Raw genomic sequence first — 24161 nt, 5'->3', positions numbered from 1 at the left:
ACAACTGCTAAGTCTCAGTTTAGGCTACTATGACCTTAACATCTCTAACAGTTGCTTTTTTCTCTTTTTAATTTCAAAGAAAAGGTAGACCCCAGCATGGGGGCACTCTGCGGGTCTAGTTGTCATTTTGGGTTGGCTAACAAAATACCAGAGACTGGCTGACTTAAACAAGAGTTATGGAGGCTGAGAGGTCTGAGATCAAGATGTCGGCCAGTTGCACAGCTAGTGAGGGCTGTCTTTGGGCTTGCAGACAGCTACCTTCTCACTGTGTGCTGGCATGGCCTCTCTTTGTGCAGGCGCATGGAGACAGAGAGGGCTTTTGTGTCCTTTCCTCTTCTTATAAGAACCACTCCCATGATGTCATTTAATTACCTCCCAAAGACTCCACTTCCCAATGCCATCACATTGGGGGTTATGGCTTCAACATATGAATTGGTGGGAGGGCTCAAATTTTCAGTCTGGAACACAGGCAATATTTACTAGTTTGAATTTAACAATTTTTTGTGTGTGCAAAAACAGAGAGAGGGACAGATAGGGATAGACAGACAGGAAGGGAGAGAGATGAGAAGCATCAATTTTTGCTGTAGCACCTTAGTTGTTCATTGATTGCTTTCTCATATGTGCCTTGACCGGGGGGGCTACAGCAGAGTGAGTGACCCCTTGCTCAAGCCAGCAATCTCGGGCTTCAAGCCAATGACCTTTGGGCTTAAGCCAGTAAACATGGGGTCATGTCTATGACTCTTCATTCAAGCTAGTGAGTCCGAGCTCAAGCTGCATGAGCCCATGCTCAAGAAAGTGACCTCAGGTTTTCGAACCTGGGTCCTCTGCATCCCAGTTCAACACTCTACTCACTGTGCCACCTCCTGGTTAGGCTTAACAAAAAATTTTATTAGAGTTACTTTTGTAGTTACCTTGTATTTCTAGCAAGTGATAGATTTCCATTTAAAGTATTGTCTAAGTACTTACTTTTAAAATATATTTGTCAAAAGTGAATTAGAGAAAAAATATTAAGTGCAATGTAATAAAGGGGGTATGAAGATATAACAGAAATCATGAAGGTGGTAGAAAAATGACTGGTTGTCCTAGAAAGCCATGCAGAGAAGTCACTCAGCTAGGGTAGCCTGAATGTAGAATTCAAAGATACTCACATCCCTCATTTTTTCTGAGGCAGGATGTAGCCTCCAGCACATAAGTCACTCACATGCAGAAAAACACAAGACCATTATCAAGACCATTTGGGCAAAATTCAGATACCCAGCAACCCAAGATGGAGCTATAAAACTGCTCCAGATGTCAGGAAAACTTGTTTTCAGCAATTTCTCGTCACTAGGCTAACTTCCAAGTAGGTTTGAAAACTAGAAAAATATTCCAAAATGGATGATAAAGTAGAAAAATATTCACTAAGAGACTGCCCCATGGAAGAGTCCACGGGTTCATCAGGGGAGGCTCACTCTGAGTGCTGATGGCTTTCAATCTCTGAAGAAGCTTTCTACCAAGTCTGCAGCGGTTCTGCAGCTCTCCAGGGCCACTCCCTTCCAGCCTGTGTCAGAGGGGTAGGGCTATTCCACCCTGTGGCTCCATAACACTAACCCGTGGTTCCCAGGCCTGCTTTATGAGGGCAGGAAGTGCTTGAAAGTTGCAGAAGTACTTCCTTCTGTCTCCACCTAGAAGTTGCACATGTCATTTCTGCTCATGGTCCATTGGCCGAAAATGGCTGGGCAATGTTATCTCCCATGTGTCCAAGGAGAGGAAAACACGATGTTGATGAGCATCTAGGTAATGTAAAAGGGTCCCCGAGCACTCACCTTGAACTAAATTATAGTAGCTAAAAAATCAGAGAAGAATTTAGAAAATGTATTAAAAGCATGAAATATTAGCTCTTTTATATTTTCTCAGGATAACTTTGCCAAAAAATCTATGTCCCCAATCAAAGGCAACTAAATTCTCCTTAAATCTTCTTGAGCAGAGCTGCATGCCTGGGTTGGTGCCTCATGTGTAAAATACCAATGCTAACCACCAACCTCTCCCTGATTAAAGAAAACCTTCAGTCTCTTTCTTGGAAAAGGCAGGTAAGGGGTATACAAGAACAGTAATACTATTTTCCTAATAACTTGCTTGGAACCTGGATGGAGGCAATTCAGTGGGTGACGACTCTCCATTGCTTTGTTATTTTTTGGATCTTTACATATCTGTTCCATAATCTCCTTGTTACCTTTCTACTATGAGTGTTTCTGTTACCAAAGACTCCCTTCCTGTTTTTGCTTAGAACACTTTCACCCTGACCAGTAGCCTGTGGGACCCATTGGAATGGGAGATTTTGTCTAAAGGGCAGAGTCTGCATGGAAGAGAATGGCTGGGGTCACCTGCCACAAGGAAAGAGGACTAGCACTGACTGCCCGTGAGAGTCACAACTTCCACCTTGATTTTCCCACTGTAGCCTGGTTCTTGGAAACATGGAAGGAAGACACATCTCACCCAAACTATGGTCTTGCTACATTGTTCACTTTTTGGCTTAGCTTAAACAATTATGAGGTAAAGATAGAGAATGCTTCAAGTCCTAACTATTGGTGACTCCAGGGACCTGAACACCTAGAACAATGATTTTCAACCTTTTTCACCTCATGGCACACGAAGTAATTACTAAAATTCTGCGGCACACCAAAAAATATACTTTTTGTCCATCTGACCAAAAATATAGGTATAATTTTGATTCATTTACACCAGATGGCTATTGTTGTGTTGGCGGTTGTCATTTTTTTTTTTAATTTAACAATCTAAGGGAAAAGCAGTCAGTGCCCCTGACTAGTCAGGTATTGCATATATTAAAAATTCTATGGCTCACACGCTGAAAATTGCTGACCTAGACAAGGGATTAGGGCAGTTCTAATTCCACTCACAGAGAGATCAGAGGCAGTTTGTGAGTTACAACACTGATGAAATGTACATTATGGTAGATCTCCAATGATTCCTACAAATGCCCAATCCTTTGTGGAAGGTTCATAATCTGAAATCCTGTACTGAAGGGGTGGGGTAAGGATCGGGGATCAATCCCTATTTTAGTCATTCTGTTCTTTCTTTTCTTCATCTATATATTGGCCATAAAAATAAAAAATAAAAAATTCAAATGGAGGTTGTAAGGATTCAGAATGCTGGTAAGCACTACTGCTAAGCTTGATAATGACAAGCCCCCAGTAGGACCAGATGAGATGGAGAACATTCCTGAGCTGTCAGATGCAGGGAAGGATTATGCATAAAACAGGGAATTATTTCTTTGTTTTCCTTATTCCTAACCCTCTTTCTCAACTCATACCCAGGTTTCTCATACCAAACAGACTGCTCTTAAAATTTGGTCATTCCATTGAGATCAGTGAGAGAACTTTACTTTTCCAAAATTCAGAGAAGCAAATAAAAAAAATGTTAAAAGGAGTAAATAAAACTGGATTCAACCAAGGCAGGAACAGTCAAGAATTTTATGATCCAACCTTAATACAGTTCTCTTTTCTTCTATCCTGAATCTTCCCCCTCTTATAAAAAGGGCCCTAGTGTGGCACATCCTGGGCAGTTTTGAAATGCAAGTAAGTGGGATGCAGAGGCCACAATCCTCTCCACATGTAACCTGAAGCTTTTGTGTGACCTAGCTTCTTCAGAGGAAAAATGAATATTGCATCAAAAATGAATATTGCCAGCACCTAAACCTTGAACTATACGGTTTCGCCATCCTAAAGAAAGCTGCCACTAAGTTAAAATTGTCTGGCTATTGCCTGCACAAGTGATGTTTGCAAGAGAACACAGCAATCCCAAATTGGGCCATCATAACCAAGTTCTGTGTCATTTAATGTCCCCACATAGCTAAATGGAGACACGGCCCACCTTATTTCCATCCTATGGGATTGTGATCTAAGCAGTGAAGTGAACATTTACTGATGCGGACTGCAGGCTCTCTCCAGTACATTCTACCAACTAGCAGCCCAGTCAGGTACTTCCACACAGATAGCACTTATTAACTACTGATCCCAAGGAAAACTGGTTCAGAGAACACAGTTACCTCAGAAATTTCCAGCAACAATTGTATGGTAATCCCCTCCCTCTGAGAAGCAAGTTTTATGTTGCATGTGTCGACAAAGCCTTGTTTTTAGTTTCTGGTGCCTCTGGCAGCTATGAAAAGAAGTCATGGCTCTTGACAAAGAGTGATGACCTAGCATATAACCAGCCACAGAGCACAACATCTGTTATGATGTTTTACAACCATTTCTTTCTTAGGATAAAAATAATCACTTAAAAAAGGTAATGCTAGCTTATTGTAGAAATTTTGGAGAATGTAATAAGAACTTATAATTCCACTACCCAGACAATCACTGTCAACATTTTGGTATGTTTTCCTTCATTTAAACATGATGGCCTGCCTAGCTGACACAATGTGCAAAACTTTGTATACTGCTCTTTATACTCAATGTTATATCACCAGCACTGATAGTCACCTATGAAGATTATTTTTACAGCTTCATTTCTTTGCATTAGAAGGCTCTGCTATGATTTACTTTTCCATTCTCTTAAAGTTAGACACTTAGACTGTTTCCGAGTTCTCTACTCTACAAGCAATGTTGTGTTGAACATCTCTGTGTATACATTTTTATCAGCATTTTAAATTATTCCCTGGCCCTAACCGGTTGGTTCAGTGGATAGAGCATCAGCTCAGTGTATGGATGTCCTAGGTTCAATTCCCAGTCAGGGCACACAAGACAAGTGACCATCTGCTTCTCTTCCTCTCCCACTATGCCTTCTCTCTTTCTCTTCCCCTCCCACAGCCAGTGGCTCAATTGGTTCAAGTGTGGCCCCAGGAGCTAAAGATAGCTTAGTTGGTCCAAGTACATCAGTCTCCGGTGCTAAAAATAGCTCAGTTGATTCAAGCATCAGCCCAAGATGGGAGTTGCCAGGTGGATCCCAATTGGGGCACATGCAGGAGTCTGTCTCACTATCTCCCCCCCCTCACTAAAAATAATAATAAATAAATAAACAATAAATTATTTCCTTAGGATAGATTTTCAGACATCAAATTATTGAGGCAGAGAGTATGAATATTTTACTTATAGGTATTTGTTTTTGACATGTAACATATATAGTGTCACACTTGTCTTATTTATTTTTTAGTTGACCAATTATACTTAGCTGTTCTTAAACTGAAAAAATATCATACATTTGAAATTAATGTTTAGTCCCCTATAAAATGGGATGATCAATACACAAGATTGTGTTTTATGTATTTCTCTAGCAACAAGGACTCATTACTTACATACTTAATTGATATTATGTGTAATTAGGAATCCACCTGATTATAAAGCTGAGCGCTGAGCACTAAGGTAGGATTAAGGGATAAAGCAGGTCAGGTTTAGGGATGGGAGTCAGGAATGGTGAAGACACAAGCAGGAAACCCAAACTCTATCTCAATAAAGCATCGCAGCCTCTGCACCACCTGGTGAAACAGTATCCACACACGTAACTCCTAGTGTGTAGGACATATTGACAAAGAAACAGGAGGCAAAAAGTAAGCTTCCTCTCTCCAGATAAAGAGCCACTAGGCCAGAGGCATGTGGTCTTCTGTCTGTGGGTCCCCATGGCTCCCAGAGACCCCTCCTATTCACAGCCCCTCTTCCCCTGGAGGAGAGGTATACAATCCCCTCACACTAGCGGCAGAACATCTATGCATCTCTCTGTCTACAGAACCCCTGCCCTTTTGCATTTAACACATGAGGAAGCAATCAGGTGACTATTTTGAAATGTTTGTGGGAGTTCTGTATAAGTTTAGCATACATATCAGGCCTGTGGGGAGACAGCAATCCTTCTACTGAGATTCCCCAGACTCACCTCTTAGCTTTGAATGAGGAGACAGCTTGTTTGCTCCTTTCTTTCATATATTCATTCATTTCTCATTTTGTCCTTCAATTCAAAAAGTATTTATTGACTCCTATCTACCACCATGCAGTGGCTACTGCAGGCCCAGAGGACTCCGCAGCAGACACAATGAATGCCTTGCCTCCATAAGGCTTATGGTCTAATCAAACACAAATGGTCAAACCAGCCATGCCAGAACAGGGGGAATGTGATGCCTCAGGGAACCAGAGAGGCATCTGGGGGAAGAGAAGCTAAGAAGGACCATCCAGAACAGAAGGGACCCAGGCAGAAGAGTAGGTTCACAGGGTAGCAAGAGACGCAGAGAAAAAATGGTTCGGGCAGGGAAGGGGGTATGCTGGGAGGGCAGCGACACCACTGCCCAAGAGATCAGGCTGAGGTCACCTCAACTCCTACTTCCAACCAGGGAAACAAGAAGACTGCAGTGGAGAAAAGTGAGTCCACACACAGCCGCCACAGACCCACATAGCTAGCCAGGTGCTGGGGGTTTCCCAGTAAGCTTTCCTTTGGGTGGTCAACACTTATATATCCCCATGTATAAATACGTGTGTCCTAGATAATATAAATACAGACACAGACGTAATAGTAACATTTAGGTTTAAAGAGAAAACTTTTGACTTTATTATTATCCCCCTATGAATTTGGCTGAAATCCAGATGTGAATTACATTAAATAAATAGTCAGGGCTGAGAGAGAAAAAAAAAAAGCGGCTGCATTTTGTATCTCTGCCTCATAATTCAGAGAGGACGCACTTCCCTATTGAATCACTTGAAGGCAGAGCAGCAAATCCCATTATTTGTGAGTGTGAGTCAATCTCTAGGCAAAGATGAATAGTAAATGCAGGAAATCATGCTGAAAATTCTACTGCTGCTGTATGGTAGCCATACACGGAAGCCCTCCACCATCAAATAGGGACAGTCCTCAACTGGGAGAAGGTCCCATCAAGGATGAAGCATGATGTGATTATATATTGATTACCTTAACTCTCCTGAGACTGCAGAATCTCACTCTTCCACATCTTTCCTTCCATCCTGCCAACTGAGACACATTAATGGATATCAGAATAGCCTTTGTGTTTTTTCCTATCAAATCTGTTAGGAGGAGAAGAAGGTTCCTGTTGTTAATAGCAGGGGATCTCCCACTCTTTGTTTTAAGGAAAGTTTAAACAAAATGATCACCCACTCTGAGGCTTTAAACAAAGTTCAAACAGAACAAAGTTCTCTTGCCAAGGTTGAAGGCAAACTTCCTCTGTCCAGATGGCTTCCTCAGGCAGGCCAGCCTCAGCACCGAGACACTCAGCCTGCTGCCTTTTAATGCTGCTCCTTGATTGTTGCTAACGATCCCCAGCTGTCCTGCCACATCTGCCTGCAACTCTGAGAGGCGAGGGAGATCTGACAAAGGGCTTCCCCCCACAGCAACACAGGTGGGTCCTGCGTGGTGGAGTCCATGTACTGGAACAGGATTAGAAATTAGTTTCCACAGGAACCCTCAGGAAAAACTCAAGGGTCATTTTTGATGTCAGGTTAATAACTCCATTGATTGGGAATGCCACTAACTCAACCAAACCCACTGCGAATCCAAGAATGCGGCCATGATAGTTAGCCAGTCACTTTCCCTACTGATTAGTCCACACATTTATCTGGCCAGCAGCCCAGATTGAGGTGGTGGCCATGAAAATTCTGAGTGTGTCCTAGCAACGTGCTTACTCACTCCACTCTCCTCCCCAGCTGTGCACACCCCTCGCCAGTCAGGCACACTAACTTTTGATCTGCGCCAGATACCAGCAGGTCATGTCCACGTTCTGTGTTGATTTAATGCTTCCTCTCTAGTTTCTGTTTGTCCTTCAGACTTCTAGCTATATAAGCCCACGTGTCCATAAGTCTTAATACACAAGTCTGCCCAGAGGTCCACTCAGTTCAGGCATTAAAAAGTGCTTTTTGATGATATCATCCTATGGGGTGCACTGCAGTTTTACTAGTCAAACCCACTTTGTCTGTTTTCCAAGTTTCTCTGTCCTGTTCCCTTCTGTTTCCAGATCCCATTTCTTGTAGGCAGGAAGCCCACTATCTTTAGCCTAAAATTCAAAGATAAAAATCCAAACTTAACCGGATTTTTATTTGCTTGTTTCTTTGTTTTAGTCCAGGAGAGGATAATATCCAGGTTTGCTTTTATAATTCAAAATTTTGGAAAAGAAGTTCGTGCTCTCCAGACCAGCTGGTAAATTCATGGCACGAGGCTAACAAGAGGCAGAGAAGGGTCTAGCAGCAGGGTGAGGGCAGGCTCAGTGCTCAGAGCCGGACTGAGAGGCTGTTCCTTTGATTACTCACCTTCTGACACTGGCCATATTTGGTGGCCTGTCTGAGCCTTTGCCTTATCACCTGTGAAACTGCAGAGCAGGCTCTGGTCCCTGTGGTCATTGTGGGGATGGGAGATAAGATAGGTACAGCTTCCAGCGCATAGCCTGGCACCTAATGGGCCTGATGGGAACTAGTATTAGATATCAAAGGTCTTTCTATTTAATTGAAATGTGAGCTAACTTCTTCCCACTAAGCAGCCATTTTATGCACAAGGAAATGGTGTAGAAAAGAGTCAGATGGCTTTGTTAAAAAGGCGAACGACCAACAGATACAAAATGACTGGGGCCAGGGCCTGCGCGTGCACAGCGGTCCCAGGGGAGGAGCACCTCCGTGATCCCTCCAACCACCCTTCGAGTTTTTCTGCCTTAGGACAGGACCCCCGACCTCAGCCCCACACCTACTTCTGATTACAGTTTAAACTGTAAAGCCCTGGCAATGGTAGAATAACACCTTCCAATGTGATCAGAGATCTAACCACTCTTTCGTACACCTGGTGCCTTGGGCACACCTGGGAACAGGTGCAGCATACAAATATCATTGCCATGCCCAGCAAAGGAAATCCCAAAATGAGGCTCCCTGATATAGACCTCCAACGTTTTTATTGGCTTTTGCTCCCTTCCCCTAACAAAGACTCAATGCCAATGATGTCATCACTTGACAGTCTTCTCATTCATTGGTATAATGCCCTTATCCTGTCTGTCCTACGCATGTGTCCTACTGTGATAGCAATTAGAAGCAGGAGCCAAATGCTGCCCAGGGCCTTCATTACGAACAGACTGTAGAAAGGCTTTTCGACAAAAGTGAGAGCAATGTGGAAGCAGGAGGCCTACTTTCTCACATTGTCCCAGGAAACACAGATCCTCTCTCTGGGGCCTCCTAATTAATGAGATATTGATGAGGTGTGTCTTGCCACATTAAAGGCAAGTCTAAAGAAGCATGTTTTCTTTCTACAAAGACTGCTGGACAATCAGGACAATCATTTCCAGAGGGCGACCAGGCCCAGAGAAGGGAGCAGGCACAGAGTTTAACAGCAGCTTCTTCTTCATACATCACAATATCTCCTGTATATGTGGCCACGATAAAATATTCCGGATTTCCAAATTTTCTTCAAGATCTCAACATCCCTCATCTTCAAAGAGGTTTATGGTGAAGTCTGGCTCGACTGGTGCGCATGCGCGTGCCCCTCCGTGAAGGCCAAGCAGAAGTACCGCTGGTTCCTTCTCCCAACACTGACCTGGGTCTCATCAGAGGACCCAGAGGTTCCGCTGAGTCCCAGGAAATCAGCATTCTATTTAAAAGAACAACAACGTGACCTTGAGTTTTTGTGACTATAAATAGAACACTATGTAATTGTGAGCCAAGAATGTAACTAAAAGAGCGGCAGTTGCAGCTGGAACAGGTGGTGAGGAGCCATACCCGAAATCAGAACCTGCCTTTGTGTGGAACCGAGGACGTGGAAGCACGCTGGGCACCTCCTCAGAAGGCTCTCTGGCCTCCCGAGAAGCCCCTCTGAGACCTCTGCGACTCAGCCTGCAGGAGGTCTGCCCCTCTCAACAACAAAAACAAAATTGCAGCGAGATGGTGGTATGAAGAGTGCTGTGGCCCATCTTTCTCTCCAGCATGGCCCTGGGTGGACATCCTTGCTGGGCCAGCCGCCTTGCATGTCCTGGCACCATCAGTGGTTCCAGCCACTGCCTTGGAGCACACAGTCCTGAAGAGCTGCAGGCCCTTAGCTGAGACCCTTCCAGAGACCTGGCATGCCGTGGTGTTTCTGGCATCAGCTCTGGCATCCCTGTAACCAGGCCTGACTGGGTGGGAGGTCAACAGGATGATGTCCTATTTATCCAATGTTATAGAGACAGGGCAGGTCACAACAATGGACTTAAGATAACAACAATGTTACTCTTCTCTTCTGTTACAGTGAGGTGGGGACTTCCTAGTGTCAAACGTTGAAGATAAGATCAATTAGGTACCTGGAAGGCTGGAGAAGGAAGATTCTCCCTGCAGAACGTAGGCTGTGGCTAGCACAATGCATTGCAAAGGGTATTACTTTGTTCATTGTACTTATTTTTTCCTAATCTTTAAACACAATTCTAAAAACAGGTTGATTACAGATAAATTTAATTTCATCAACTTCAGAAAATAAAATCGATCATGTAACAGGCAAATAATAAATATGACAAGGCCCTTGGATAACATCACATTTTAAAGCTATTTATCTTTCACCTGTTGAGCTATTGAATATGCAAATCATTTTGTAATCAACTCTTTTAGTAACATTTTTTTTAAAGATTGGGTTACCAGACTCACAGGCAAGAACTGACATGCTTCTTACATAAGTGTGAACATCCTGTGCGCCTGCAGGGTAACAGCCATGGGAGGGACAAGAGCAGTCCTGGGCGGCTTCTGGTGGGAGAGACGCAAAGCAGCTGAGCTGGGGACACACGCACGTGCGCCCGGGCCGGGCTGTGAGGGCAGATGAGGAGTTTCAGACCCAGACCAAAAAAAGAAAAGGAAATAAATTTTCCCATCAGAAGTAGAACTGAAAGTTCTTACACAGCAAGTTTCCTTCCTCCTTCACCCAAGAGCTCCCATGGTTATTTGAATTGTGTGGACAGTTCATGGGTCTTTGGGCCTGTAAGTGATTCTCTTCCTATCAAAGAAAATGGAGCTGTTAACTTAATAGTAATAACCATCAACAGCACTCACTGAAATAAATTAATATGTAGTATGTGAGGTCGTTGGCCTCTGCTGGCAAGTATCAGGCAAGATACAGCTAGAAGAGGAAAAGAGATGAGAGACAAGAGAGGGAAGAGGGGCAAGGAGAGATAGGCTATTCCTCATCAGTGTTAGGCCACAGCCAATTCTTACCCAAAAACAAACCACCCCAAGAAATCCTGCTTTAAAATAAAATCTTCATGTAAACGCTATCTTCCCATCTCTCTTCCATTCCTTTTTTTTCTCTTCCTTTTCTTTCTCTCTCTGCCTTTTCTCCTCTCTCTCTTTCCTTCGGCATCACCCAAAAAACCTAAAATGAATTAAAAGCAATCTAAAAACAAAACTAAAAGAATATAAATTATGTTAGCAATTCAGAGATAATAAGTATTAGAATAGAAACTTGAGCCATAGGGAAATCAAAAAAGTACATATGCAGGCTGAGGACCTCACAATTATTCAAGTTAAGCTCCAGATTTTTTTTCTTTTTATTTCCTTTTTTGTGTGAAATCCTTGTTAGACAAAGTGAAAAAGAAAATTCAGTTACATGATTTTTTTATTGTTCATGTCAGGACTAGGAAAAATGGCAAGTTAATTCTCATTCTCAAACTGTGCCTGACTGGCTCTATTCTTCAGTAAACTGCTTTTTCATCTGCCAAATAAGTTGTGTATACCTGTCTCATAGTCTACAGTAATATGAGCAATTAGAAGTAGTGAGATATTTTATACAAAGAACTCATCTTAAAAAACCAGCAGTGGATATATTTCAGGATGGTTTGAAACAAAAAAGCACAGCCTGGATATTAAATATGTGTAATCAAATATGTAGCCTGTTTATAAAGTAAAAGATCAGATTCTGCCTCATTAAAATCTGAGCTTGTGTGACTGCTACTGAGGTGGTGTGTTACGTTTGTTCTGCTACAATTATGTGATAGAGTAGGACTGCCACTCCGTCCCATTACTTTGGTGAAGATTTAATGAAGGCAAATAATTGCACAGTGATTTATGGAGGCACATTTATCCATTTTACATTTTGAAGAGACTTTAAATAGCTACTGGAGAAAAAACTAGCCCCACGACAGGAAGAATCCATTTCAGATTCCCATCTTAAAATCTTCCTATACATTAGAGGAAATTTTATTGTAGCAGCAGTTTAAAAAGGAAATAAACAAACAACACTTTTTTGTGACCTGGTTTTTTTTATATCAAACCTATCCAGAATAGCAAACTTCAATGGCAAATAACCAAATTTGCATCCTAGATACTTATGTGTATTGAAAATAGTTGGCACTTCATCTCTTCTATTATTGTCTGATCCTATATAACTAAGATTGACATTACAATGATGGATATTATAAATTATTCTTATAATTTATCATTCCATATTATTAAGTATATTGCATATCCCACAGAGCCTTGATCACAGCCACTTAATTATTAAAACAATAACACTGAAACAGGAATAACAAGTAAAACTAGTAGAAAGGAGAAAAATTATGAATTGAAAATAACCTGACAATTTACTAAGAAAATCAATTAGAAAGGCAATAGAAGTAATGATAGTTTAAAAAACAGACTAGATACAAGAGAACTAATGTTGCAATAATATGTTTATAGTAATTAAATATATAGAAATATAGAAAAATATGGAAGATATATCAAAGTAATTAAGATATAATATTAAAATCAATTAAGGAAATTAAATAAAGTTGTGCCATCTGGATAGGAATATAGTGTATACAGATATGATAAACAGACTCTGACTTTTGAGCAGGGCCCAGTTAGTGTATGTATGAAGTTATACATAAATAAGAAGTGGCTTGATGTCATAACTGTAAATTAATATAAACAAGAAGCTTCCCTACAAATATCTTAAAAGTGCCTTAATGTAACATTTCAGTAGATTAATATAAAAAGGGCTCCCTGTGAGGAACTCCCAAAAAGGTGGTTTGAGGTGATAATCCTGTAGATTGACACCTGTTAGATGGTGGGTTGAGATGATAATCTTGTAGATTGACACCTGTTATAAGGTGTTGGCCAGAAAAGGTACTAAAGCTAAGGGCCCCCCCAGCTGTGGTAGTCGCCCAGACTACAATGTTGATGTGGACTGTCTCCACGCTGCTCTGATTGAAAACAGCCGAGAGGAGCATGCTGATGGGGCCCCCTTGAGCTGTACCCAGGCACACCAAAAGGATTTGTGAGTAATAAACTGCCTGTGTGATTCTTGCAACTAACTTGTGTGTCGGTCGTGTCTTTCCTCCAGTGGCAGTTGGTCTCGGCACTGATAAGTAGAATCCTCACAGCCACCTCAAGAGTAGTCTGGAAGAGGCTGCCAGCCCTGCTGATAAGCAGGAGTGTCCCATTGCACAGAGAAGTCGAATCAGGGACGCCTGATCGACGTAGAGCTCAGGCTCTACTAGGACAACTATCAAAAAATTTTTAAGATTCCTTTATACTTCAGTCAATAACTATTCAGAAAATATAATGGTAAAAACTTTTCCTTTCAAAATTGCAGTAAATGATAATCAAATGCAAAGAAAAACCCTACCCAGCTGCAGAGCTATTTTAATCAACAATAAATTTCTGCATTCATGAATACAAATTGGCAACCATAAGTTATCAAGTATTTATAGAAAATATGTAATGAAAAAAGAAGTTGGAAATCTAGATAGTCAAGGTCAGACATTATCCCAGCACAGAGAGCAAATATAAAGAAAGAAATATGAGGGGAACGATTATTAGTGGGAGGATACATTAGAGAGACCCTTTTCAGTGTAAGGGGAAGTCTGTATAAATACTACATAGTCAAAGAAATAATCATTTAACTTTGACCACACTGAGGAAAATCACAAGTCTTAAGAAAGAAAGAATCCTCCATGTGAGGAACAAGGTGAATGAACAAAAGACCCACACTTAGACACAACATTGTGAAGTTTCAAAACTCTTTACATAAAGAGGAAATTCTACTGGGTTCCAAAGAAAATAAATAGATCACCTGCAAGAAGTGAGAATCACACTGTCATCAGACTTTTCATCACCACAATAAATGCCAGAAGAAGGAACAAGGCCTTCAATTATTGAAGGAAAATGTATTTAAATCTAAAATGGCTGAGCACTGTCAAACTACCAATCAAGGCACTTTTAAACATGCCAAAACTAAAAATCTAACCATCCAAGAATCCAGTGTGAATACATTACTTAAGAAAATATAATAGCAATACCAAAAATAACTTTAAGAGAATGACAAGAGAATGCAAGAAAAAGAAAAGAACAGTGGCATCTGAATCGGACCCAGAAGAAATAAAAGAAACTAAAAATAATTAAAGAAGGATCTGCTGGACCTTGACACTTAAGACCTGAGTTTTATATGAGCAACAGCAGTTTTAGACACAGGATTACCTTCAAAATTGGCCAATCACATGACTTAGTTCTTACTGTTTTCAGGGCTTACAATTTTAAGTCTTTAGAGCAATAACAAAAGAGTTTAATTATATTAAATAACAAATACAAATGACAAACTTTGACAATTTAGAAATGATTAAAATCAGAAGTTAAAGCAGGAAAGGGAAGTGAGAGGTAGTAAAATGCTCTTAATTCCTCATGGGGGATGTAACATGCATTAGAAAATGATAAAGCTGGCAAGTTCAAGTGCAACTATGTTAGTTAATGGAACAGTGAGCTTCCTTTGTCAAAATGGCCCAGTCAGACTACGGCTCTCTTTCTTCCCTGGATGCAAGAAAACATAAAGGAAATTAAAAGGGTACAAGTCCATAATATCCAAAATAACCAATTGGAGGGAGACAATGAGGACCTAAGAGATAACCAAAAGCTTAGGAAAAATGAATGGAACAGTATAGATAAATTAAAATGAAATAAAAGGAACCCAAATCTAGGATTCATGGAGAGGAAGTTGCTACAGAGGAGGACACAGGTGTGAACATCCCAGGTGTGAACAGGTGTGATAGAGGGCAGGAATGAGGAAAATGGTGAAAACACAGGACCAACTGAAGGTTTTAATCTGGAAGGGTTGCCTACTCACATCCTAATCCATGCTCCTGTACTCAGACCAACAGCCATACATTATCCTTAGGCCCTTTCCCCAAAATTCTAGGGTTCTTGGCTAAAGAAATTAAATGAATTCTCTGAGAACTTGGAAAGGTGACATGAAGTCCTCCTTACTCTAATGTTTGGGGGTCATCTAGCATAAAAAGCAGCTCCCCGCCCTTTCTATCTAAAGTAAACAAGCCTCTCCATCCACAGACCTGCCAATGAGCCTCCCTACACAGCCCTCATACCCTCAAACTTAAGTGTGAAGGCACAGAAAAATGGACAATTGACATGTACTGCAGGATAAAAGAAAAACATCAAAATCAACTCCTGAAAACTAATCCCAGAGGAACCAGAAAATTGAAGCAGATTATGACTTAAAATGAATCTTCAATAAGTACTCTCATATTTTTAACTTTTTACTAAAATATAAAATACAGAAAAATAGATTAGTGCACAGCTCAATCTAATGTCACAAACTGAACAACACATCTCTGAACTACCAACGAGATCACCCAGATTTTTAAAATATATATATATATATTATCAGCACCACAGAAGCTCCCTGCATGCCCACTTCTTGTAGTTACTTCCTCTCCTCTCGATAAAGGAACCTGACTCCCAACATCACAGATTTGTTGTGTCTGTGTTTGGATGTTACATAAATGGAAATACACAATATGCACGTTTCTGGCTTCTTTCATTTCCCGTTGTGTTCATGAGATGCATCATGAATCCATTAGACTCATGGTCCTGCCCTCATTGAGTTTATACCTGACTGTGAGGAGACTTTTAACAAGCAATTAAGTAAAACAATGACAACAGCAAAACTATCAAAATAATAGGGTTTGTGATAGAGAGGGACTAAATAGTTCCTTTAGACTGAATGAGCAGAAAATGACATTTAAGCTGTCACAAGAAAACAATCATGATAACATAGAATCATAGAGCAGATACATAAAAATCTCCCTCTTTTCTCCCTATCTCATTCTCTCTCCTTCCATATATGTATATACATACACACACATATACACACACACCCCTCAAAAAGGAAAGGATAGTCAAAACAATAAAAATTGGGCAAGAAAATGGAATCATCATTGCACAAAAGAAGATATCCAATAAATATATCTAACATCTAAATATTCACTGAATGGTCTGACCAGGTAGTGGTGTAGTGGAGAGAGGGTCGAACTGGGACACGAAGGACCCAGGTTCAAAACCCTGAGATCACGGGCTTGAGCGCAGGGTCATCCAGCTTGAGCATCGGCTCACCAGTTCAGGGTCGCTGGTTTGAGCATGGGATCATAGACACGATCCCATGGTCACTGGCTTGAGCCCAAAGGTTGCTGGCTTGAGCAAGGGGTCACTGGCTCTGCTGTAGCCCCCAGGTGAAGGCACATATGAGAAAGCAATCAATGAAGAACTAAGGTGCCTCAATGAAGAATTGATGCTTCTCATTTCTCTCCCTTCCTGTCTGTCTGTCCCTATCTGTCCTTCTCACTGACTATCTCTCTCTCCGTCTCTGTCAAAAATTTTAAAAATAAATAAATATTCACTGAATGTATAAAATATGCTCAACTTCATTAGTAATCAATAAAATTCATCATTTTAACCACAAGTAAAAAAAAAAAAAAAAAAAAAAAAAAAAGTACCCAAAACTGATTTTACCAAAGTTGGGAAGGATGTGAAAAAAAACTAGAACTCTCCTATGCTGCCGGCAAAGAGTATAAATTGGTACAACCATTTTGAAATACTGTTCACCATTATCTTCCAAAGTTGAATTTTAGCATATCCTGTGACCCAGAAATTTTATTTCCATTTATATATCCAACAAAAATGTGTTATGTGTGCACCAAAACATGTTTTTAAAAAATGTAGCGCCTTTATAAAAAACAAAAATTGGAAGCAACCAAATGACAGGCAAAAGAGAATAAATAAATTATAGGATATTCACACAATGAAATGCTAGACTGCATATAATGAAATAGCCTATCTGCAAAACCTCCTTTTTGTTCTTGGACTTGGGCATACAGCCTTCTGCCCTTAACTGAATTGGGAACCTCTGCCTCCCACTCTGTATATTCTGGCTCTGGGTCACAGAGAGACACATAGACATCCCTTTCTTTCCTTCCATGCTCACTAGCAGCTGGGAAGGTCTTCACACTCTGATTCCTCAGTTTTCTGCTTGGTGACACTGACATTGAGTCACTGGGGGTGAGAGTGGGAGGGAGACAGTCCATGGCAGGACAGCCTACCTCCTTCACCACTATAAACCGAGTCTTCACCATTGTTTTCCCAGACACAGAGAAGGAGCTTAGTAAATATTTGTAGAATGAAAGATTGAATGCTCAATCATTGCTGTCCCTGTGAAATCCCATTTGGAATTTATTGAAATCAAGTTGTTTGAAGAAGTGCATTGTCTATATAAGGAGTTGAATTTTTAGTAATCTTTTAAATAGTCTCAATTGGCATTTAATACATTGCTTTGCTAATGTTGCACATATACACCCCTCCCTTCAATTTTTCTTTTGCTCTCAGTTGTCTTTACAAATTTAAATGTAACATAGACAGTTTGCTTCTCCTAGGCAAGGATGAATTAAATTTAGTTTCACTTGGTTTGAAGTTAAAATGAAAAATCCCACAACTCTGTCTAGGAGGAGGATACACTCAGGTCCTTAAATACAGAAAGTTTAATCAAGAATTTGAAGAAATTTTTATCCCACGGGACTATCTTATCTCCTAAATGTTATCCTTTCCGTTTTGTGTAAGGCAGACTAAGGGTTACACTTATAGAGGATCAGTATAAGTGCAAAGAAAGAAATTTACCTAAAAATCCAACTGTAGAATTGACTTAAATGAAAAAGAACTAACTAATAAATAAATGTCACGGCTTTCTAGCTCCTTGCTGAGATGGTAATTTTCCCAAAGATGAAGTTTTAATAATATACCTGGCAGCTATTATATATTCAAAATATATTATGTGCCTGGGCATGGGTTAACTCTTACCTAAACAAATAAAGGGAGGATAAATTCATTTCATCAAGGTACGAGATCAAGCCTGGAAGATCCAGTTTTTCTTATATGGAATAGATAATTCAACAGTTGATGCTCTGATGTGAAAATCAAAATGACTGATTTTCCTTTGTCCTTACTGAAATGACTTTGCCATAAAACTGGCTATTGGAAAGTCCTGAAATTCTGAGATGAAGGTAGGACTTAATGTCTGCCTTTGAGTTGCTCACCATCCTCAGTGGGAAAGACAAACTAAAAAAGTAAATTCAGAATGCTAAGAACTATAGAAGGAAAAAATGCAAAGCATCATGGGAACCTGAGCTTATCCAAGGATGTGATGTCTAAACTGAGTTCCTGAAGGGGGAATAGGAGTCTGGAAGGAAGACTCCTCCCAATAGAGGGCCATCACATGCCAAGGATTAGCCATGGGAAAGGGCATCCTGCATCAGGGAAACTGAAAGCAATTTGGTATTGGCTACAACACTGAATATATGTAGGTATGGCAAGACTTGGTAAGTAAACAGAGTTCAGACAATGAAAACTTCATAAGCCAGGCTATCCAGTTTGGATTCCACCCTGTGAAGCAAGGGGAGTCACTGAAGAATTTAAATCCAGGGTATGATGGATCAGATCTGTGTTTAGAAAAATCACTTTTGAGGGGTGAGAGTGGGTGTAGAGGTGAGTAGTGGTTGCAATAAGATTAAGATGATGGTTATGACATCATAAGCCAAATTAGAAGCAATAGGAATGAAGAAAAGAAAAAAAATCAAGAGAAGAGAGAAATAAGAAGAAATTAAAGGTGGCTCCCAAGTTGTCAGATGGCCATTCAAGAGAATATTGCATTTTACATTATTTGATCAAGGATGTTTTCAAGTCAGGAAACATACATTCTCTTTCAAGACTACAAATTCCTTTAATTGCCATCTTTTTACTAATACCATTGGGGCTTGACTACAGTTAAGAGAAAGCTGTACACTCCAGTTTCTCTTCAAGTGGAATTTATGGGCTTCCTAGTTCGTTTCATCCACAGAAAAAGAGAACTTGAAGGGAAATTAACTAGAGGCACCAACTGATTACAGTCTAAGGAAAGAACTAGGAAAAGGAGAATTAGATGTTGGTCAATCTGAAGAACCCAGCCTCCTGGCAAGGAAGCTAGAAAAAATTGAATTGAAGAACAGAATGTTTAGACATCACCGAGTTTGGCACCACAGTTGGGTCAAGATTCCCAGCTCAGAGTAGAACCAGACAGTCACATTTAAGATGATGGCTTGATTTACAGAGAAAGTTATTGAGCAGAAGTAATGAGAAGACAGTGTTAAAATTAGACTCTGTACGTTAGAGCAGTGGTACCCAACCCCCGGACCGCAGACTGGTACCGGTCCGTGGGCCATTTGGTACCAGTCTGCAGAGAAAGAATAAATAACTTATATTATTTCCGTTTTATTTATATTTAAGTCTGAACAATGTTTTATTTTTAAAAAATGACCAGCTTCCCTCTGTTACATCCGTCTAAGACTCCCTCTTAATGCTTGTCTTGGTCACGTGATACATTTATCCGTCCCACCCTAAAGGCCGGTCTGTGAAAATATTTTCTGACATTAAACTGGTCTGTGGCCCAAAAAAGGTTGGGGACCACTGCGTTGGAGGGTTGGCTTAGAAACATCTCAAGGATAATCAAAACTAATTTCTATTTGCTGTTAGTGAACAGAACAAAAACACTTGGAGTCCTCTTCCACCAGCTTGCAGAACTCAAATGTTTTCTGTGGGACTTGTTTGCAGACTGAGCTAAGAACATGGACTAGGACTACTAAACCAATTCTGAACCAGTCAAGAGTTTCATAAAGGAAAGCACTGATACACAAACACCACTGTTAAAAAAGCCTTTTTTTTTTTTTTTTTTTTAGTGAGAGACAGAGACAGATAGGAAGTTGATGAGAAGCATCAACTCATAGTTGCATCACTTTAGTTGTTCATTGATTGCTTTCTCATATGTGCCTTGACCAGGGGGCTCCAGCCAAGCCAGTGACCTTGGGCTTCAAGCTGGTGTCCTCTGCACTCAAGCCATGTCAATGATCCTGTGCTCAAGCCAGTAACCTCGGGATTTTGAACCTGGGTCCTCAGCATTCCAGGCCAACACTCTATCCACTGCACCACCACCTGGTCAGGCTACTGTTTTTCCTCTAATCAAATAGGCCAGACCAAAGAAGTCAGGCATCTTCTTTTGCCTCAAAGGGGTGCCTTGAGGTCTGGAGAAGTTTCCCAGTTGGACTTTTTAAATCCCCACAGGCCTGAAGATGTATTCTGAGCAGTCTTCAAGGGCTCTACAAGCATTTTTCTTAGTTTTGGGTTTCTATTTCCATAAGAATTATCAAAATTAATATATACTTATTTTGGATTAACTTCATGGCTTCCTTAAAAATCTAGCACAGCCCTATGTCAGTGCTGTCTTTGTTCTAGTTTAGTCATGTTGGTGGCAAGTAGTACTCTATTGCCGTGAGCTGGGGTGGGATAGGGGGATGAAAAGGTATGTAAGGAAGTGATGAAGTCATCCTCCAGGTGGGGTACTACTAAGTACAATACTCTAGTAATGCTAGAGTACTAAGGTAATGCTAAGGTATAAGAAGTGGCTATGTAGATAATATTTCGAATACTAAGGTGATTATAAGATAATACTAAGGAGGTAACCAGGAAGAAAGAGCAGCGTCCTGCTTTGATAATGGTCAGGAGCATGCCGGAGGAGAGCTTGGGGAAACAGACAAGGCAAGAGGGAAACAGGGTGAAAAACACAGCGAGGTGGCTACTGAGCTAAAAGCATCAGAGGGTGAAGCAAGGAGAGGGCAGGAGGGGACAGGAAGCTCCAGTGCAAATGGAACAAATGGAACAGGGGAGTAAGAGAAGAAGGTGCGTGGGAGGCCTTAAATACATGGCCAGGACCTTGTCTTAAAGTCCTTCAGGAAGGTAGGTTTTAACTGGATTCTTTGTTCTCCCAAGCGTCTGCATTCTTAGTGGTTTTGTTGTGCTGTGCATTCTATAATGCCTAGATTTGAGTTGCTTCTCTTGTAATAAGTTCTTAAGGCTGGGGTAACCTTTTTTTATTCCAGGTTTTAAGACTTTTGTGATTTTTCAGGTTCTGCCTGTGTAACAAGAAAAAGCATCCACCTTAACAACATTATCTGGCCGATGCCTCATTTACTCACCAAGTATTTCCTAAGCATCTATTCAGTGCTAGCCATGAGGATATGACAGAGAACAAGAGGGCTCGTCCCTGCCCCGAGCAGTGCTCCACAGTCTAGTAACTATCTAATGAGTGACCAACAGAGCTGAACCATGCTCAAGGTATAAAAACTTCTCCCCTTCCAGTCACTGCACTTATTTTTTAATTTTTTATTTTTTTATTTTTTACAGAGACAGAGAGAGAGTCAGAGTGAGGGATAGACAGGGACAGACAGACAGGAACGGAGAGATGAGAAGCATCAATCATTAGTTTTTCATTGCGCATTGCGACACCTTAGTTGTTCATTGATTGCTTTCTCATATGTGCCTTGACCGTGGGCCTTCAACAGACTGAATAACCCCTTGCGGAAGCCAGAAACCTTGGGTCCAAGCTGGCGAGCTTTTTGCTCAAGTCAGATGAGCACCCGCGCTCAAACTGGCAACCTTGGGGTCTCAAACCTGGGTCTTCCGCATCCCAGTCTGACGCTCTATCCACAGCGCCACCGCCTGGTCAGGCTGCACTTATTTTTTAAATAAAAATCATACAGTAGATGCAAATGTACTCATACATTGGTGCTCTAGTAACTCCCTATTCAAGTGTGCTCATGTTCCAGCAACTGCAGCAGTAGTTCTTGGAATGCAGAATCCAGCCTAGAACTGCCAGTCAGAATCTGCATTCTGATACCCAAGAGAGCCACATGCACATCAACACTCCAGGCGCACTCTTCTCTTAAAACTTTTTCAGAGAAATGGCTGCCTTTTATCCATGAAGATAAATCTGCAAATACTTTATATGTATTATTTAGAAACAATAATTTACAGTTGATCATAGTTTCTCTGGATGAGCACTATTTCAATGGGCCTTGGGCTGGCCAAGCAAAATGTGTCTGGCTAATAGTCTAAAAATAAAGTCTCAAGTTCCCTTTATAACTTCTGCATTTCTCATACTTAGCTTATAACTTTTACTTCCAAATGGTCTATTGAAGGGGAATAAAAGTCTTGACTACTATGACTTTTACTGAAAATGTTATGAAACTTTTAACCTTGGAATTCATGTGTTTAGAATAGTTACTGAGAGTCTTTAAAGAGTAATCATCACATATCTGATGACTTACCAATACATACCTCCCAAATGAAATCTTTAAAAATTAAGAATGTAAGGCCTGACCTGTGGTGGCGCAGTGGATAAGGCGTCAACCTGAAATGCTGAGATTGCTGGTTTGAAACCCTGGGCTTGCCTAGTCAAGGCACATATGGGAGTTGATGCTCCCTGCTCCTCCTCCCTTCTCTCTATTTCTCTCCTCTCTAAACTGAATAAATAAAATCATTTTAAAAATTTATTTTTTAAATTAAAAAACTTAAGAATGTAACTATCACAAAATTTTTTTACCAATTACATTAAAGATATATTTCTCCTTATCAACTACAGAGATAATCAAGGGTATTAATGAAAAACATATAGATATGTGTATATATATATATATATATATATATATATATAGTGTGTGTGTGTGTGTGTGTGTGTGTGTAAGAGAGAGAGAAACTAATTTTGTTTGCCAAACATTGTTAAATGAAACTATTTCAGGATTCTCCTTGTTGCACATTCAAACAACAAGGAAAGAAGAAGTTATTTGGAAAACAGTAGATCGATTCTAATCCCTTCACTGCTTCCCTAGCCCACTCTTCTGCCTCAGGGTTTTTTCCCCATTCTTGTCCAATCACCTGTAAGCCCTTCTCTTCTCATTGGCTGTCTAAATCTCTGATTACCCAAGGCCTTTATTCTTTCTTTCCCAGATTTCTACTACTAAGACTCTCATAGAGCATCACACTATGAACCAACACTTCAGTACATTTAGCCTCAGATTTTTTGCTGCTAAATTTCAAACTCTAGAAAATAGTATTTAAATTATAAATACAAGGAAATGCTGAGCACATAATAGGTACCCAATAAATACTCACTAGTTGATTGTCCAACTATGCAAAACTCTACTTCCATTGATTGAACAGGGATAGAATAAAAAAGCCTTCATGTTACTTAATTTAAATGAAGCTGAAAATGATTAGAATTAATAAGATTTGCAATAGGCACCTGGCCTAAGGTTAAGAAATTTAGGGGTTTCACAGTATTTGGTTACTCTTCTTTTTTTTTCATTCAGTTTCCCCTGCAAATTAGCTAAAGACCTAAAACAACTTAAGAAAGGTTCTTTTCAAAGTGTTTCTGTACCCACAAATCCTATCAGTATTAGTAATGATCTTATGAGCACAATCAAATGGGAGCTATAAATAAAAGGAATACAGTCTAATAAGAATACACAGGCACATGTTGACCTCTAAGAAGACATGGCTCAACCTGAAACTCTGTCTACACATGACTCCACGGTTGATCCCCAGAAGCCCAAAATTAATTTTAAAATTTCCCATCCCCTGTTATCTTCTTGATGCTTTATAAATCTCCACTAAAAGGCCCCTCTCTTCTATCAAACTTTCTTCTCCTCCTATAGAAAACCACATCCAGAAATGCACAGGTTGCAGGTTTAAGCCCAAGTCAGAGCACATACAAGAACAGATCGATGTTCTTCTCTCTTTCTCTCTCTCTCTCTCTCTCTCTCTCTCTTTCTGATTCTCCCTTCTTTTCTCTCTAAAATCAATAAAAATATTTTTAAAATAAAAATAAACATTCTACTTATGCCAAATACCATATATGAATCTACGTTTTCATAGTTTTCTGACTAATCAAAAATTAGTGATAGACCTTCAGATATCTACAAAGCCATTTGCTCAAAATAATAAATTAATATTTATTAAGAAATAAAAATGTCACATATTTAACTTTGTGCTACATGGTAGAGGATGGTGAGTATTTAAAAAAAAACTAAATTGAAGAGAGAGTCTTGATCTCAAACATTT

This window comes from Saccopteryx leptura, chromosome 3 (assembly GCF_036850995.1).
Source record: "Saccopteryx leptura isolate mSacLep1 chromosome 3, mSacLep1_pri_phased_curated, whole genome shotgun sequence".
Classification (NCBI taxonomy): Eukaryota; Metazoa; Chordata; class Mammalia; order Chiroptera; family Emballonuridae; genus Saccopteryx; species Saccopteryx leptura.
Note: the sequence above shows the minus strand (reverse complement) of the source record.